This window comes from Vombatus ursinus, unplaced genomic scaffold (genome assembly GCF_900497805.2).
Source record: "Vombatus ursinus unplaced genomic scaffold, bare-nosed wombat genome assembly UNPS02014807.1, whole genome shotgun sequence".
NCBI lineage: Eukaryota > Metazoa > Chordata > Mammalia > Diprotodontia > Vombatidae > Vombatus > Vombatus ursinus.
Window position 1 is genome coordinate 47,416,756 of NW_020954585.1, and position 16,844 is coordinate 47,433,599.

A 16,844-nucleotide genomic window follows, 5' to 3' on the forward strand; every position below is an offset into this window, starting at 1 on the left:
CCATACTCTTTTCCACTTTTCCCAGCAGTTTTTGTCAGAGAGTGAGTTCTTATCCCAGAAGCTGGGGTCTTTGGGTTTATCAAATAATAGATTGCTATAGTCATTGACTGCTGCATCTCGTGTACTTAACCTATTCCACTGAACCACCACTCTATTTCTTAGTCAGTACCAAGCAGTTTTGATGATTGCTGCTTTATAATACAATTTAAGATCTGGAATGGCTAGGCCACCTTCCCTTGCATTTCTTTTCATTAGTTCTCTTGATATTCTGGACTTTTTGTTCTTCCAAATGAATCTTGTTATTATTTTAGTTAGTATCCATCTGGCTGTGGTGATTTTTTCCTAGTGAGTTCATCAATGGCTTGTTCAATTTCTTTTTCTGAGACGGGGTTATTTAAGTATTTTACTTCCTCTTCTGTTAATCTGGGCAATTTATATTTTTGTAAATATATATCCATTTCACTAAGATTGGCAAATTTCTTGGCATATAGTTGGGCAAAATAATTCCTAATTGTTGTTTTAATTTCCTCTTCCTTGGTGGTAGTTTCACCCTTTTCGTTCTTGGTACTAGTAATTTGGTTTTCTTCTTTCTTTTTTTCAATTAGATTAACCAAAGGTTTATCTATTTTATTGTTTTTTTCATAAAACCAGCTCTTAGTTTTGTTTATTAGTTCAATAGTTTTCTTCATTTCAATTTTATTAATTTTTCCTTTGGTTTTCAATATTTCTAATTTGGAAATTTAATTGTTTTAATTTAATAATTTGTTCTTTTTCTAGTTTTTTTAGTTGTATGCTCAATTCACTGATCTCCTCTTTTTAAATTTTATTTATGTAAGCATTTAGAGATATAAAACTTCCCCTAAGAATTGCTTTTGCTGCATCACATAAGTTTTAGTATGTTGTCTCATTATTGTCATTCTCCTGAATGAAATTATTGATTGTTTCTATGATTTGTTCTTTGACCCAATCATTTTTTAGGATTAGATTTATTTAGTTTCCAATTATTTTTTTAGTCTATCTTTCCATGGCCCTTCATTACATATAATTTTTTATTGCATTATGATCTGAAAAGGATGCATTTACTATTTCTGCCTTTCTGTATTGGATTGTGAGGTTTTTATGCCCTAGTACATGGTCAATTTTTGTGTATGTGCCATGTACCCCTGAGAAAAAAGTATATTTCTTTCTATCCCCATTCAGTTTTCTCCACAGGTCTATCATACCTAACTTTTCTAATGTTCTATTCACCTCCTTAACTTCTTTCTTGTTTCTTTTGTGGTTAGATTTATCTAGTTCAGAGAGGGGGAGGTTGAGGTCCCCCACTAGTATAGTTTTGTTGTCTATTTCTTCCTGTAACTCCCTGAACTTTTCTTCTAAGAATCTGGATGCTATATCATTTGGTGCATATATGTTTAGTAATGCTATTATTTCATTGTCTATGGTGCCTTTTAGTAGGATGTAGTTTCCTTCCTTATCTCTTTTGATAAGATCTATTTTTTCTTTTGCTTTGTCTGAGATCAGGATTGCTACCCCTGTTTTTTTTTATTTCAGCTGAAGCATAATATATTTTGCTTCAGCCTTTTACCTTTACCCCGTGTTTGTCACTCTTTTTCACATGTGTTTCCTGTAAACAGCATATTGTAGGATTATGGTTTTTAATCCAATCTGCTATCTACTTCCATTTTATGGGAGAGTTCATCCCATTCACATTCACAGTTATGTTTACTAACTGTGTCTTTTTCTCCATCCTTCCCCCCCCATTTGTGATTTTCTTTCTCCTTTCTCCTTTCCCCCCTTCAGTAGTGTTTTGCTTTTGACCATGCCTCCTTTGGTCCCACCTCCCTTCTATTATCCCTTTCCCTTTTTTTCCCCTTTACTCTTACTGCTTTTTCCCTCCCTTCTATCCCCCCCCCCCCTTTTCTTTCCCCTTTGCCCTCCTACTGCCTATAGTGAAAGTTAGATTTCTATACCTAACTGATTATGTTATTCCTTTCTTGAGCCAAATCTGGTGATAGTAAGTTCAAACAATGCTCATCCCCCTCCCTTCTTTACCTCTCCTCTAATTGGTTTTTGCGTCTTTTCCTGTACTGTAATTTACCCTTGTCTGCCTCCTCCTTTCTCAGTATGTTTTCTTATTTCAGACTAATCCACTTACTTGGATCCATTTAACCCACTTGATTAAATTTTTTTTATCATTACATCATAGTCAACTTATATCTACCCCCTTTATGTATACTCCTTTAACATGGCATGATAACAATACAGTTCTCAAGAATCGCAAGTGTCATCTTCACTTGTAGGGATGTAAACATTTTGCCCTTATTAATAACATATCGTATCTTTCTGTCACATTTACCTTTTTATGTCTCTCTTGAATCTTGTACTTGAAGATCAAATTTTTTGTTGAGCTCTGCTCTTTTTATCAGGAAGGTTTGGAAGTCCCCTATTTCAATGAATATCCATCTCTTTCCCTGAAAAATCATGCTCATTTTCACTGGGTAGTTAATCTTTGGTTGCATTCCAAGCTCCTTTGCCTTATGGAATATCATGTTCCATGCCCTATGGTCTTTCAATGTAGAGGCTGCAAGGACCTGTGTAATCCTGACTGTGGTTCCATGATATTTAAATTGTTTCTTTCTGGCTGCTTGCAGTAATTTCTTTTTAATCTTTTAATTTTGGAATTCAGCTATTATATTCCTTGAAGTTTTCAATTTGGGATCTCTTTTAGGTGGGGAGAGGTGGATTCTTTCTATAGTTATTTTACCTTCAGGTTCTAGGATTTCAGGGCAGTTTTCCTTTATGATTTCCTGAAGGGTATTGTCTAGGCTCTTTTTTTCATCATGATTTTTAGGCAGGCTTATAATTTTTAAATTGTCTCTCCTGGATCGATTTTCCAGGTCAGCTGTTTTACCCATGAGGTATTTTATGTTTTTATCTCTTTTTTTCATTTTTTTGTTTCTGTTTGACTGATTCTTGCTCTCTCATAGAGTCATTAGTTTCCATTTGTTCAATTCTAATTTTTAACATATTGTTTTCTTCTGTTAGATTTTGTATTTTCTTCTCCAATTGGTCAGTTGTATTTTTAAGGGATTTGTTTTCTTCAGTGTACTTTTTTTCCAGTTGGCCTATTTTTAAGGGATTTGTTTTCTTCAGTGTACTTTTTTTCCAATTCCCAATGGTACTTTTTAAGGTATCCTCTACCTCTCACGTTTGACTTTTAAAATCCTTCTTGAGCTCTTCTAAGAAGGTTTTTTGGGCTTCTGACCAGTTCATATTCCCTTTTGATGTTGTAGATGTGGGTTTGATGATAACGTTGTCCTCTTTAGAATTTCTGTCTTGATCTTCACTCTTCTCATAATATGAATCTATTGTATGTTTCTTTTTACTCATAGTGTTTCTTTATTCCCTGGCCTTTAAAGAGATTATGCTCTCCTGCTGGGGAGCAGAGGGCACTGCCCCAAGCTTTTTGTGTTGGGAACCTAGGTCTTGGTCACTGACTTTGTGTGCTGGCGCCTCTTATGTTGGCAATTGGAGGCTGTAGGGTTCTGACAGCTTATCTGGTGTTGGGCTGGAATCAGCAAGGCTGGGACTTTCAGGCAAATCTAAGTTGCCTGCTTTTTCTTTCCTTTAGCGTTGTTCAACTCCTTTTAGATGGATATTGATGGGTGTTTATCTACCTGGGGCCCCTTGCAGTGCTGCCTCACTTAGTTCTGTTGAGGTACTGGGATACTCCTTTGTTGTAGAATGCCAAGGCACCTGGTGGGTTTCTGAGTTGGCTTCCACTGGTTCCCCAGCCCTCACTGAGGCACTGGGAGGTACAGCTGTTGGTGTTTGCCTGCTGGACCACCTGGGTTTCAGGATCTCCTCCTGGTTGGCAGTTGGAGGCTGTAGGGTTCTGACAGCTTACCTGGTGTTGGTCTGGAATCAACAAGGCTGGAACTTTTGGGCAACTCTAGGTTGCTTTCTTCAGCTCCTTTCAGACGAATGCTGCAGGGTGCTTATGTGCCTGGGTCCCTTTGTAGTGCTGCTTCCATTATTTTTAGGAGGCCCCTAGCAAACTAGAATGATAATGTACTCTGGAGTGAAAGGATCTAAATTGAGATTTCTCTCTTGATATTTCCTTATCTATGTGAGCTTTTCCAAGGATCTTAAATTGCTGAGCCTCAGTTTCCTCATTCATGTAGTGAAAGAACTGTGAAGATCGATTCTGAAGCCTTCTAAAACTCTAGATTTATGATTCTATCATCCTAAGTCCCATATTGAAAGTCAGAATTTTCTATGCATGTTGCTTTGAGCCATTGGTGGCTGAAGGAAATGATGTATTACAGTATTTATAGGAGCATAGGATAGAGACTAGAAAGGACCTTGGGGATAATCTACTACAACTTGCTCATTTTCTTCCTCATTTGGCAAATGAGGAACTTAAGGTTAAGAGAAGAGAAGTAGCCTGCCTAGGCTACACAGCACAACACAATATAAATATAATATAAAGTAACATTATATGTTATGGTATATGTATGGAACCTACTACTTTGAGATTTTAATCAGCAAAAAGATATGCTGAGCAAAAAAGAAGGGAAACTATACTCTAGATGAGGAAATAACATCAATGTTAAATATACAGATAATGAATGTTATAGCAATCATGTTCTTTTAAAAAATTATTAGAAAATTTATTGAGAAGTCAAAACTTAATAAGTTGAGCCTCTGAAATGACAGTCATAATCTTACTCCACACTTTAGCCTATATTGAAGTAGAATCAGGTGAGGTAATATATAAATAACAAGGAAAGAAAACAATATAGTTCGCATGCAGGCTTGCTAAAATTTTTTTACCATATTTGAGCCCACATTCTTTTTGTTTTTCTTTTTTTTCTCTTTTATGTAGGTGAAGTTACAGTGACAGGGTGTAACCATTCTGGTTTTGTTGATTTTGCTATATCTCATCACATAAAGGTCCTTCCATATCTTCTTGTGATCATTAACCATAATTATTGTGGGAAGTTCTATTATATTTTATCATGATAATGTACCATAATTAGTTCAGCCAATTTTAATTATTTTATTTGAGTCCAATTTTTGCTTTTCATAATAAAGGACCAATGAATATATTTTATGTGCATAGGTAATTTAAACATGTTATGTTTATTTCTGTGACACTTTCCTGATAGAGGAATTGCTTGATTAAAAGGCATATTCAATTTTGTGACTTAGGATGTATTGAGACTTTGCTCTCCAAAATATTTTCTTGATTCTGAAATCCCACTAACAATGTATTAGAGTACCTGATTCCTCACAAGCCCACCAAAAGTGGATAGAACCATTGTGGATCTAACTACAAGGTTCTGCAATATATTCTGGTTTAAGACAGTGACTTAAAAGGCATCTGCAAATGGAAACATATGGGATACCTCACCATCTACCATCTTTCTTTGGACTCTGTTGCTGAACATCCTCCCTATCAATGTCAAACACCTTCAGAAAGCCTGTCTCCTTATTCAGTAGAAAAGTCTTTGAGGAATAAAAATGTGGGCCTTCCATAGCATACTGTATAGGACATGATGAGCTTGAGTAAGCTACAGCATATAATGAAGGAAAGAAGAAAGGACATTAGGAGGGAAGGCATTTAGGAAGGCAGGAAAAGAGAAAGGAAATGTGGAAGAAAGAAAGACTTTTTCAAGCATGTACTATATTCCAGGTACTGTGGTACATACTTTAACAATATACTTATTTATCCTCACAACAATCCTGAAAGCTAAGTGCCATTATTACATTCATTTTACAAGTCAGAAAGTTGAGGCAAACAGAGGTTAAGTGACTTTCCCAGGAACATACATCTACTTAGTGTTGAAAGTTGTATTTGAACTAAGGATTTCCTGACTTTAGGTTCAATGTTCTATCCACCAGGTCACCTAGCTCTGAAGAAGAAATTGTTCAAGAAAATCATGAAAGAGGTGTTTCACATCTTCCCATCCCCTTTTTTTATGTGTGGATTCATAAATCTAAAGGAAGAATGAAAGAAAAATTCACTGAAGGTAAGTAGGTCTTTCCTATGATTAGAATAAGTATATGTAGACATTATAAATGGTGGTATTCTTTATCCTCAGAGTACAGCACAAAACACCTCAACAACTTGTATTCCATTTCACTTGTGTTCATCTGTATTCTCTCTCTGATCTGTGTCTCTTGGAGTACAAAGATAGAAAAGGCATTGTCCCAGTTATCAACTAATTTATAACCTCACAAGTGGAATAAGACAGATACCAAATATTATACTGTAAATTAGTATATGATGTGTTGCAGGAAGCTAAGGAGAGAGAAAATATTTTTCACTTTGTTTTGTAGACTCCCAAAACAGGCCCTGCTAAAAATATCAAGGGTTATATAAAAATTGGCACACAAATTATAACTGTGCCAATAATGTTGTATTCATATTCTCCATGTGGGCTCTTGGCCCAAATTTGAAACATTTTTCATTTTTCCACAAAGCTTCTACTCTGAGGTTTTTTATGAAAGGACTATAACTTTTAATTCTTGAAGGCCACGCCAGAAAAGTTCTATCTATTGTTGACGCTTGGAAGCTACAAAATCCTCAAGTGTGGGTAGGTTGGTTCACTGCGTGTTTGCTGACCTAGGACCAATGTAGCTGAGCTTGAAGAGCTATGTTCTTTGGATGACCACACTGCTATCAGTTTGTTTGCCTATAGTGATGAGCCACAAAGTAAGAATGTGATCAGTGGTGTCCACATCAATATTATAAACTTTTGAATCGTTATCTTTCTATTCATTCAGTCAGACATAAGAGAATTCATTTCTTGAAATACTTAATTTTTTTTAAAGTTCTTCCATTTTAAAAAAAGTGTTTCCCTTCCATCACCCTTGGTTGGTGATTGGGACAGAATCTTTTAAAGTTTTAACAGTTTTTAAAGTTAAGGAATTTGATTTAAATCTTTATTTTATTGACTTGAGGTTCAGCCTCTTTAGTACTCCTGGGTCCTTTGTGGAAGTGCCTTGGGTAGAATCCTAATTCTGCCACTTAGCTGAAGTCACAGTTTCTCTAATCCTTCAGATCTTCACTATCGTATGGCAGGTATATTAATTTGCTGTGTCTGTAGCTAATTTCTGTGTTCTTGAGTGTTTCCTCAGCATGAGTGGTTTCCATTATTTTTCCAGGACCGGGTAGATTTCCTTCAGCTTATGTTGGATTCTCAAACTTCTAACAATTCAGAGAAGCACTCTCAAAACAGTAACTTGGGAATGAGGGTAGCCATAAATTGGAATCTTTAAGCCATTATTTGTGGAAGTATCAAAAAATATCCAATTTGCTTAGATGATATACTAAATGGCAATAATAAAGCCAATGATGATGATGATATTGCAGGGTTTTAAGATTTGCAGAGCACTTTACATAAATTTCTTCATTAGATCTTCATAATAATTCTGAGTGCTTGGTATCACTCTTATTTTTATCTTAGAGATGAGGAATCCTAGGCTGAAAGAGTTTAAGCAACTTCCACAGGATCACAGCTAGTAAAACTTTGAAGTAGGATTTGAACTCAGGTCAGATTTACCTCTAAGTCAAACACTCCATAGTGTCACCTAGCCATATCAGAAAGATGCTTGATGTCTGTAGGATGAGCTAAATGGAGACAATTTTCAAAAGTATATTTGAATTTGTGATAGCCAAGTTAGTCTGAAGCTTAGATGGTGACACTAAACTCCTTTTTTTCATTTCATAACTAAGAGACCAATGAGGAATAGTGGGGTGGGAAAACCACAATTTTTTTTCAAGAGAAAAAAATCTGTGCTCCTATCCTACCCATGGTACTTGGTACTTGTGTGACCCTGAGTACATAATTTCTCTTGTCTGAACCTGCTCGTCATATGTAAAATCAGGGTATTAGGGCAGGTGTTCGTTCAATTTTCTTCTAGCTCTAAATTTTATAGTTTTATTCTATTCCCTTTCCTAGACCATGTTTCTTTGTGTTCTGTGGTTGTGCAGCTTGTTGTACAGCTAGGGGGCCTAGTGTGCAGAGTGCCAGGCCTTGAGTCCAGAAGGTCTGAGTTCCAATCTGGCCTTTGGACTCTCTGTGTGACAATAGGAAAGTTACTGAACCCTGTTTGTCTCAGTTTCCTCATTTTTAAAAACAGCTGGAGAAGGAAATGGAAAAACAATCCATCATCTTTGCCAAGAATATGCCAACTGGGTACACAAAGAGTCAACAGGACTGAAAAACAATTGCAAAACAGCAACACAGGAAAGAAAAAAGAGACTATTTTGAGATATGAATTTCTTTAGCAATATAAAACTTGTGGGTAAACTTCTCCACCATAAGTAGGATATAGACTCTCCTAAGCTGTACTTAAGCATTCTTACAAGCATTCAGCCTGAGTGAGACAGCGTATTTTAGGGGAAAGGACAACTGGAGTTGAGAGTTACAAGGCCAGATTCTAGTCTCAGCTGTAGCCACTTACTAGCACAGTGATTTGGAAACAGTCATCTTACTAATCTGAACCTCAGTTGCCTTATCTGAAGAATGGAGGGAAGCATTCTCACACTAGCATTTCACAGGCTTGTTATGGTGGTGAAATGAAATGATATAAGCAAAATATAAGCGCTAGGCACTATATAAATGTAATCAGTGTTTATTGTTATCTTCTGCATGCCTTCCCTTCATGGAGCCCATCAGAGATAGGATGTAGTGTGGTACAGTGGGATGAACATGGTCCCTGAAGTGTGGGGAGCTAAGTTTTATTCCTACCTCTGACACCTATGAGACTTTGGTAAAATCATTTAACCTCTTCAAGCCTCAGTTTCCTCAACCAAAAAATCAAGGTATTAGTCTACATGGTTCTTGAGGTCCTTTCCATTTCTACATCTGTGATATCCTTTCAAACATCTCTCCTCCACATTTGCTTCACTCCACACACAGACACTCTACCCCAGTGCTTATCTCCTGTCCTCTGGACTATTGCCAAAGTCTTCTAATATGTCTGTCTTTTGACACTGATGGCTGGAAAGAAGATAGAATATCCTGAAATAAAAGGTTACTTTTATTTCATCCCAAAGCAACAACTGAGGATAAGAAAGGTGTGTGTAAAGCAAAGAGCAGATGTAGGAGAAATAAGGTTGAGCACTCTCCATTAGAATTAAGTTTTTGCCTGTCTCGTCATGATAAATTTGGGTGGAAAATTCCTATCATATCAATGAATGTATTTCAGATCTCTTCTAGGTATTTTGGAGAGTCAGGTAGATGTCCTTCCTAAATTCTTGTGATATGCTTGAATGATGTAACAAAGGTATGATGACTTTGTCTGAATGTCTCCCTTGCCTCTATTTCAGATCTCAGTGATGAGGAAATCCTGGCCCAATCCATTATCTTTCTTTCTGCTGGCTATGAAACCACCAGCTCTTTCTTTCCTTTTTTTTTACAAGCTGGCCACCCACCCTGAGATCCAGGAGAAACTTTGGAAGGAGATAGATGCAGTTTTGCCCAACAAGGTGAGAGGAAAGGAACAGAGTTAGTCACACTCATCTTCAAATTTACACCCATTTGCCTCATCTCCTAGTAGATCTTTGTCAAAATCACCTTTGCTGATCGAGTGTTTGCCCATTATTGGAACATCATCAGGGTTTGAAAAAGTAAAGGTATGTTGAGACACCCTGTGATTACATAAAGCTCTCCTTGGAAAGAATGAAATGTCTCAGCAACTAGTTCCAACCCTTGCAAAAATTCTGAAAAAGCTCATTTGTCCTCAGTTCACACAACCACTTCATAACCCTTCCTCCACATAACTGCAGTCATTTCTCACCTTTTCTGATATTAAACATATTTGTGAATTTGGGTCTCCTCTCTACTCCTCACCTTGCTGGTCCTCCCCTTCCCTACTCACCTCTCCTCTCCTCTTCTTAGATTCTCATTCAGTCACTAATGTGACTGATGACAGTGGTTACAAACTCTTCCTGGTGTCAGAAAACAAAACTTTTATGATGGATGTTGGAGTATTTCCATACCCAGGAGCCTCTTTTTGATGCACTGGAATCACCCTTTTCCATCACCCATGGACCAAGTTGAGTAATACCCATCATGGGAACACTTAAATATTCATTTCCCTGTGAAGTTATTGGATAGTCTTGAGCACGTATTGAAATAGACCCTTTGCACAGTAATGAGTAACCAAGCTACAGTGGTGACAGTAGGAATGGAGAGTAGATAAATTCCTAAAAGTAGCCCTATAGATTGCATTGACCACCTAGCAAAGCCAAACTTGAACCACTATAATGGTGCTGAGAACAATCAAAAGTACCTAAGAAACAAAAGAAAAGTCGGACAGACTCTGTCTTGTCTTGGTTTGGGATCAAATCTTTTTTGTGCTACTAATTTTCTCTATTATTCTGCAGGTTGGTGTGATTTTTTTTCCTTGGAATTAGGAATCCTAATTAGTGATTCCCCCATAGTCCCTCCAAGCCTTATAATTTTCTCTAAGCTATATAGAAATCTCAGAACAGAAGGGTATGATCAGAATTGCCCTTGTAAATAGATAACTGTGTATGTTATCTGTTGGGAGAAACATTGGGAAAGTCTCTCTGCCTCCATCCCAAGTATTTGTTCTAAATTCAACCATTGCATATGCATTTCTATGAGTCTGTTGTGTTTTGAAGAACCTTCATGGTATAAAATATTAAAGTCCTATTGCATCCCAACATTGGTAGTGAGCTGAGTGTAAGGATTTCTAGTGTATGGATAGAAGGTATTCATTTTTGAAAGGATAAATAGAGAGGACAAGAAGTGGAAGCTGGAGAGCAACGAAGACACGGAAAAACTCTACTCAGATTTCAACTGTTTCTAAAGTAAACTTAACTGAGGTAGATTTTGTCTACTGTGTCGCCCTAGATTTCATAGTTAACCTTGTTTGTTCCAAAAGAAGACCTGGAAGAACAGGAGAAAACCAGATTCATCTTGGCATAACTTCCTTCCACTGAGGTTCGAGAGTTTTGTCACAGGCTCAAAAGGGCTTATTTTATGAAAACCTTTCTATAGATGCAAATCTCACTTTGATTCAGCTCAGAAATTTTGAGCACCTTGACAACTTGACAACTACAGTGACCCCCAACATTCCTTAGGTTCAACTGTAAAAATACTTTTGTGGCTTTTCTCCAGAAGGTTAATACTGTAACAGCCTGTGACCAGATATACAAAGGACTTAGTATAGACTCCAAGTGAGTAAGACCACATGAGTAAATGTAGATGTGATAGCCACCTTAGTACTGAGAACTCAGTACTTAGAACTCTTTGTTCTCTTTGCAAGAAGCAGTCATGTATGATGCCCTGGTATAGATGGAATATCTAGACATGGTGATAAATGAAAACCTCTGGCTGTTCCCCATAGTTGGCAGGGTCAAAAGTGTTGCTAAGAAAGCTGTTGAGATCAATGGAGTGATGATTCCTAAAGGGACAGTGGTGATGGTCCCAGTTGGTGTCCTTCATCATAACCCAGAATACTGACCAGAGCCAGAGGAGTTCTGCCCTGAAAGGTATACATTTTTTTCCTAAACAAAGGAAAGATTGCTCAACATGGTCAGTTGAGAGAGTTTGGAGAGAACATTGAGTTGGGAGACAGGGTTAGGGTTTGAATTCTGCTTTTGTGTCTTGCTTAAATTGATGACTGAGCCTGTAACTTAAACCCTTACAACAACCCTGCATAATGCCTACAGTAGTTATTTCTGTAGCTTAGACATAGCCATTTAGACATTATTGTTCTTATTTTGTGGATGAAGGAACTGAAGCTTATATACATTAAATGACTTTGCATTAGCCCTAAGAAATGGCCAGAAGTGGGCTTGCTCCTCCTCCTCCTCCTTCTTCTTCCTCTTCTTGTTCTTGTTCTTGTTCTTCTTTTTCCTCTTCTTCTTCCTCCTCTCCTCCTCCTCATTCTTCCTCACCTCCTCCTTCTCCTTCTTGCCTTCCTTTTCCTCTCTCATTTTGTCTCTCTTTTTCCTTGATCATCCTCAAAAGATTTTTCTCCCTGGCTGTCTATAGCCTCTCTTATTCTACCTCCCCTCTTATCACTGTCCCCTGCTTTCTTTTGGCTATTTCTCCTCTTACTTCCCTGGTGGGTAAGAAGCATTTCTATATCCATCTGAGTTCATATGTATAGTCTTCATTCTTTGAATCAGTACAAATGAGTGTGATTCAAGTATTGTACTATCCCTCATCTAATTTTTTCTTCTATTTGAAAAACTTTTCCTTGTGCATCTCTTTTATTTGAGACAATTTTACCCATTTTTCTTCTTTTTTCTGTCTTGTCTCAGTGCATCCCTCCGTAAGGTTTGGAATTCCCCTGGCTGGGGAACATTGTACTTGCCCCATAACCATAGCATGTTGTTTTGATACCATAGGAAGAGGCCAAGTATCTCCAGTTTGATTATAGGTAGTAGTTTAATCAGTCATTATCAAGACTTACAAATAGGGTCAGTCTTTAGTCTGGGGCAGCAGCCAGACAGTTTAGTCGATCTCCAGCTAAAGAAACCTCAAAATCCCCTGGGTAACATTAGAACACAGAAAAAGGGAGGAGGAGCTAGAGAGTGCATCACTACTGATTGGTGGATATTTTTGGTTTTCTACTTAGTAACAAGCTTGGCCTTAAACCAATGTTATGTCCAAACATAAATTTGTGTATTGATCATGTACTGGTCACATATGAGTCACAATATTCATGTTTTTGCTTTCATATGTCAAAGCATCTGAAGTTATGACTTGGTGTCTAAGTTATGATTTTTAACAGGTCATCATGGACCTTCCACCTTTCACTGAGTTTAAGTTTTAATGGCTTTTCTCCTATTCCTGTATTTTATGGCTTTTTCCCAATCAGTACCCCACACCTTCCTGTGTGGTTGTGGTTTGTTCTTCATTCTCAAAGAGGACCATGACATCAGATAGATGATAACATGACTTGCAAAAGAATTGGATTTGAGTGAGGGAGGGCTTTGCAAATCACCACCCTCACTTTCTGCTCCAGGGCCATCTGGTCCATTTGCCAGATATGGATCAGGATGACTGGACATGGCCTAGGATGCAGTGGGAGACCTTGGCCTTCTTAAGGTAAGGTCTTTCTAAGTTCTCACTTTGAAATGAGGCAATACCCATTCAATGAATAGGCCTTTTAAAGAAATGATTCAAGGGACGGCCCCTTTAATAAAAAAAAAAATAAACTGGGATGGGAAGACCCTCAGGGTTGCTGGCCAAAAGAGAAACAATTACTATTTACATTCATTCTAAGGCAGGAAGGCCCAGAAAGTAACCTTTGAATGGTGTTTGGGCAGGGTCCTATTGTCCAATCAATGAGAGGCTGAGTGAATCGAGTTTAAGGCAGTGTCTTTGAGAAAGATGTCTGGCTAGTAAACCCCAGGATAACTTGGTAGGTTTCATCCATCAAAATTTACCTTCTTTTGAGCAGAACACCCTCAGGTAAAAGTATGATACCTCATGTGGGGAGAGGAGAGGAGAGAACAGGACAGGACAGGAATTCCTCAGTGTCTCTCAAGGTTTTGACCTGGACCCCCTTCTACTTGCTTGCTATGCTACTTTACTTGGTGAGCTCATCACTTCTCAAGGATTTAATTACCATCTTTATGGCAATGATTTTCAAATTTATCTATCCTGCCCCAAACTCTCCACTGATCTCCAAATGCTTTTCAGATATTTTGAACTGGATGTCCAATAGACAGCTTAACTTCATTATGATCAAAACAGAATTTATTATCATTCCCCAGAAATGCGATCCCTACCTTTGTTATTTCTGCCAATATCATATTCCCAGTACCTCAGATTCACAGCCTTGGAATTACACTTGACCACTCACTATCTCTCACCCCCTCATACCAAATTTATTGCTAAGGCCTGCCAATTTCACCTTCACAACATTTTCTAAAATGTTCTCTTCTCTTACCTGATGCTGCTCCAGCTCTAGTGTAGGGCCTCATCACCTTACACCTAGATTATTATAATAGCTGGCTGGTGGATCTACCTGCCTCAAGTCTCTCTCCACATCAATGCATTCTCCATTTAAAGAAAAATAAGTCCCTAAAGTGGAAGTATGATCATGTAACCCCCTTCCTCAGTAAACACTGGTGGCTCCCTAGTGCCTCGAGGAGCAAATACAAAAAACTCTATTTATCATTTATATACCTTCATAACCCAGCCCCCAATGCTTTTCCCTTCTTTTCCCACCTAACTCCCTATCACCTATACTTTGAACCAGTTTCGCAGGCCTCCTGGGATGTTCCACAAACAAGATACTTCATTTCAGCTCCAAGCATCTTCTCTGGCTATTCCCCGTGCCTGGAATGTTCAACCCCCCCCCCCCCCCCCCCCCCCCCACTCCCCCCCCCCCCCTCTTCCCCTCAGTCCCCACTCAAATCTGATCCTCTACAGCAAGTCTTCCTCAACTCCTATTAATTCCAATGTCTTCCCTCTATTAATTATTTCCTATTTATCCTGTATAGAGTTTGCATTATATAGATTTCTTTGCATATTGATTTTCTTGTTAGATTGTAAGGTCCTTGAGGGCAGGGAATATCTTTTGTTTTTCATGCAACCCCAGTACTTAGCACAGTGCCTGGCACATCGCAGACACTAAATGTGTCTGAACTAAACTAAACTAAACTAAACTAAACTAAACTAAATGTTTATTGATTGACTGATGCATGTCTTCCAAAGTCAGATTCATTATTCAACAGGTCTTGGATGTTTTTCTTCTTTCTTTTTTTTACTTACCCCTTTTCTCCTGCATTTTGATAAACCAGGTTTAGCAAGGAAAATAAGGAGAGCATCAACCCCTATGCATACCTGCCCTTTGGTGCTGGTCCTTGAAACTGCATTGGGAAGAAATTTGCACTTATGAATACGAAAGTTGCAACTTGCCGACTCCTGCAGGAATTTTCCTTCAGAACTTGTAAAGAGACACAGGTAAGAAGTCACATCCTTTGTTCAGTTCCTAGCATGGTTTTTTATTAAGATGATTTATTTTCAAAGAAGAGACATGTCTTATGTCACGTGGACAAATTTAATTCAGAAGAGTTTGCCTATTTATTGTGAACAGGCTATTAAAAATTAACTTACCATTATTAAGATGGAAATACACAGAAGGCCAAGAGAGAAACAGCTAAAGTGGTATTGGGTACATAATTAATTTGATTTAACTATAATAATAATAACATAAAATTCTTGGCTGCAAACAACATAATTTTTGAAGACCAAAGTATAGCAGACCCTTTAATTCCTTTGTTTTATGAGAGAAAAATACGCAGTATTAAAGGTCATGGGAGTGAATAAAATCTCTTAATTTCAGCAAGATTCTTGATTCTACCTTACAACAGACTAGTATTACTAAAATCTGAGTGTAGAGTTAATACATATTTATTATATTTTGCAACAGTCTCTGACATCACACATATGTTGGGTTGTCTGTTATAACCATGTCAATCTAACACTCCTTTGCATGACATTCTAGCTAGTTTGTCCTCATTTCTAGAATGTTCTTTTCCATAAGATATCATTAACGTTTGTTACTACTTCTCTTATCTTTCTCTCTATGGTTTGGTACTGCTTAATTATTGAACTGTAATTATTTTTCTTAATTGTTTCAGGTTCCTTTAAAGTTGAGCAGTCAGACACTCCTTGCACCAACTGTACCCATTGTCCTGCAGGCTGTACCAAGGACATAGAAATTCTCCTCCTCGTTCCACTCACCCCTGTCTACAATCATGCCCTAGATTTCCCTTCTATAGTCCAAAGACATTGAATCTTAGGATTTCAAAAGCAATGATTTACCTTATGAATCAAACAAATAAAAAGGAATGGTTACTTCTTTTAACCACAGGAAATTGAGTATTTAGAATTTTCAGATGATTTTTCAGAGATCCCCATGTTTGAGGATTGTTGTATAATGATCATTGTTGTCAAGTGTCACATACACTAATCCAGTTGATCAAGTTCCAAAAGAAATGACTCCCAGTGGATTAGTACAACTTGACATTACTAGGCTGCAGTGACACAATGGAAGAACAGAGAAAATCATGAATTGAGTATCTGTTTATTATGTTTTTTTTAATCAACAATTATACTTGAAAATGACAATTATAGTGAATGCAGTAATATTGTGGGGAGAATATTACTTATTTTTAATATTCTGCATTCAATCTAAGCAAAATATTTTTTACTTTCTGGATTTTTTTTCCATTTTTTTTCCTGTAGGTCTGTGTCTTCTTTCATAATGTGACTAATATTGTAATATGTTTTGCCTTATTCAACATGTAAAATCTATATCAAATTACTTCCTGTTTTTGGGAGGAAGAGGTCAGGGAGAGAGAAAATTTGGAACTTAAAAATTGTTTTAAATGATTGTTAAAAATTATCTTTACATGTAACTGGAGAAAAATAAAATATTATTTGTTTAATATTCTGCATTGGACATCTATGCTGCTACAAACAACAAAATACATTTCTGGAAACCTCTTATTTAATGTCTAGTATCCCTTAAAGTCAAATCATTATCATTTAGTTGGATGGGCAATGTGTTGGTTTTGATTATTTAATTTTTTTATTACTAATTAACTAATCAGTATGTTCATATAAAAATCCAGCTTCACATTAATAGCTCTGGTAAGGGGACAAAGAGTTCACTTATTTTTTTTTTTTCCTTTTCCATTCCTTCCACAAACATTTGAGTGTGAACACCAACAAAAACCTTCGACTTATTTGAATCAAGTTCTGTCTTAGTGATTCCTTACAAGTCACACTCTTTTGGTTGTATCTTGATTTAGGGTTTTACCCAAGAATACC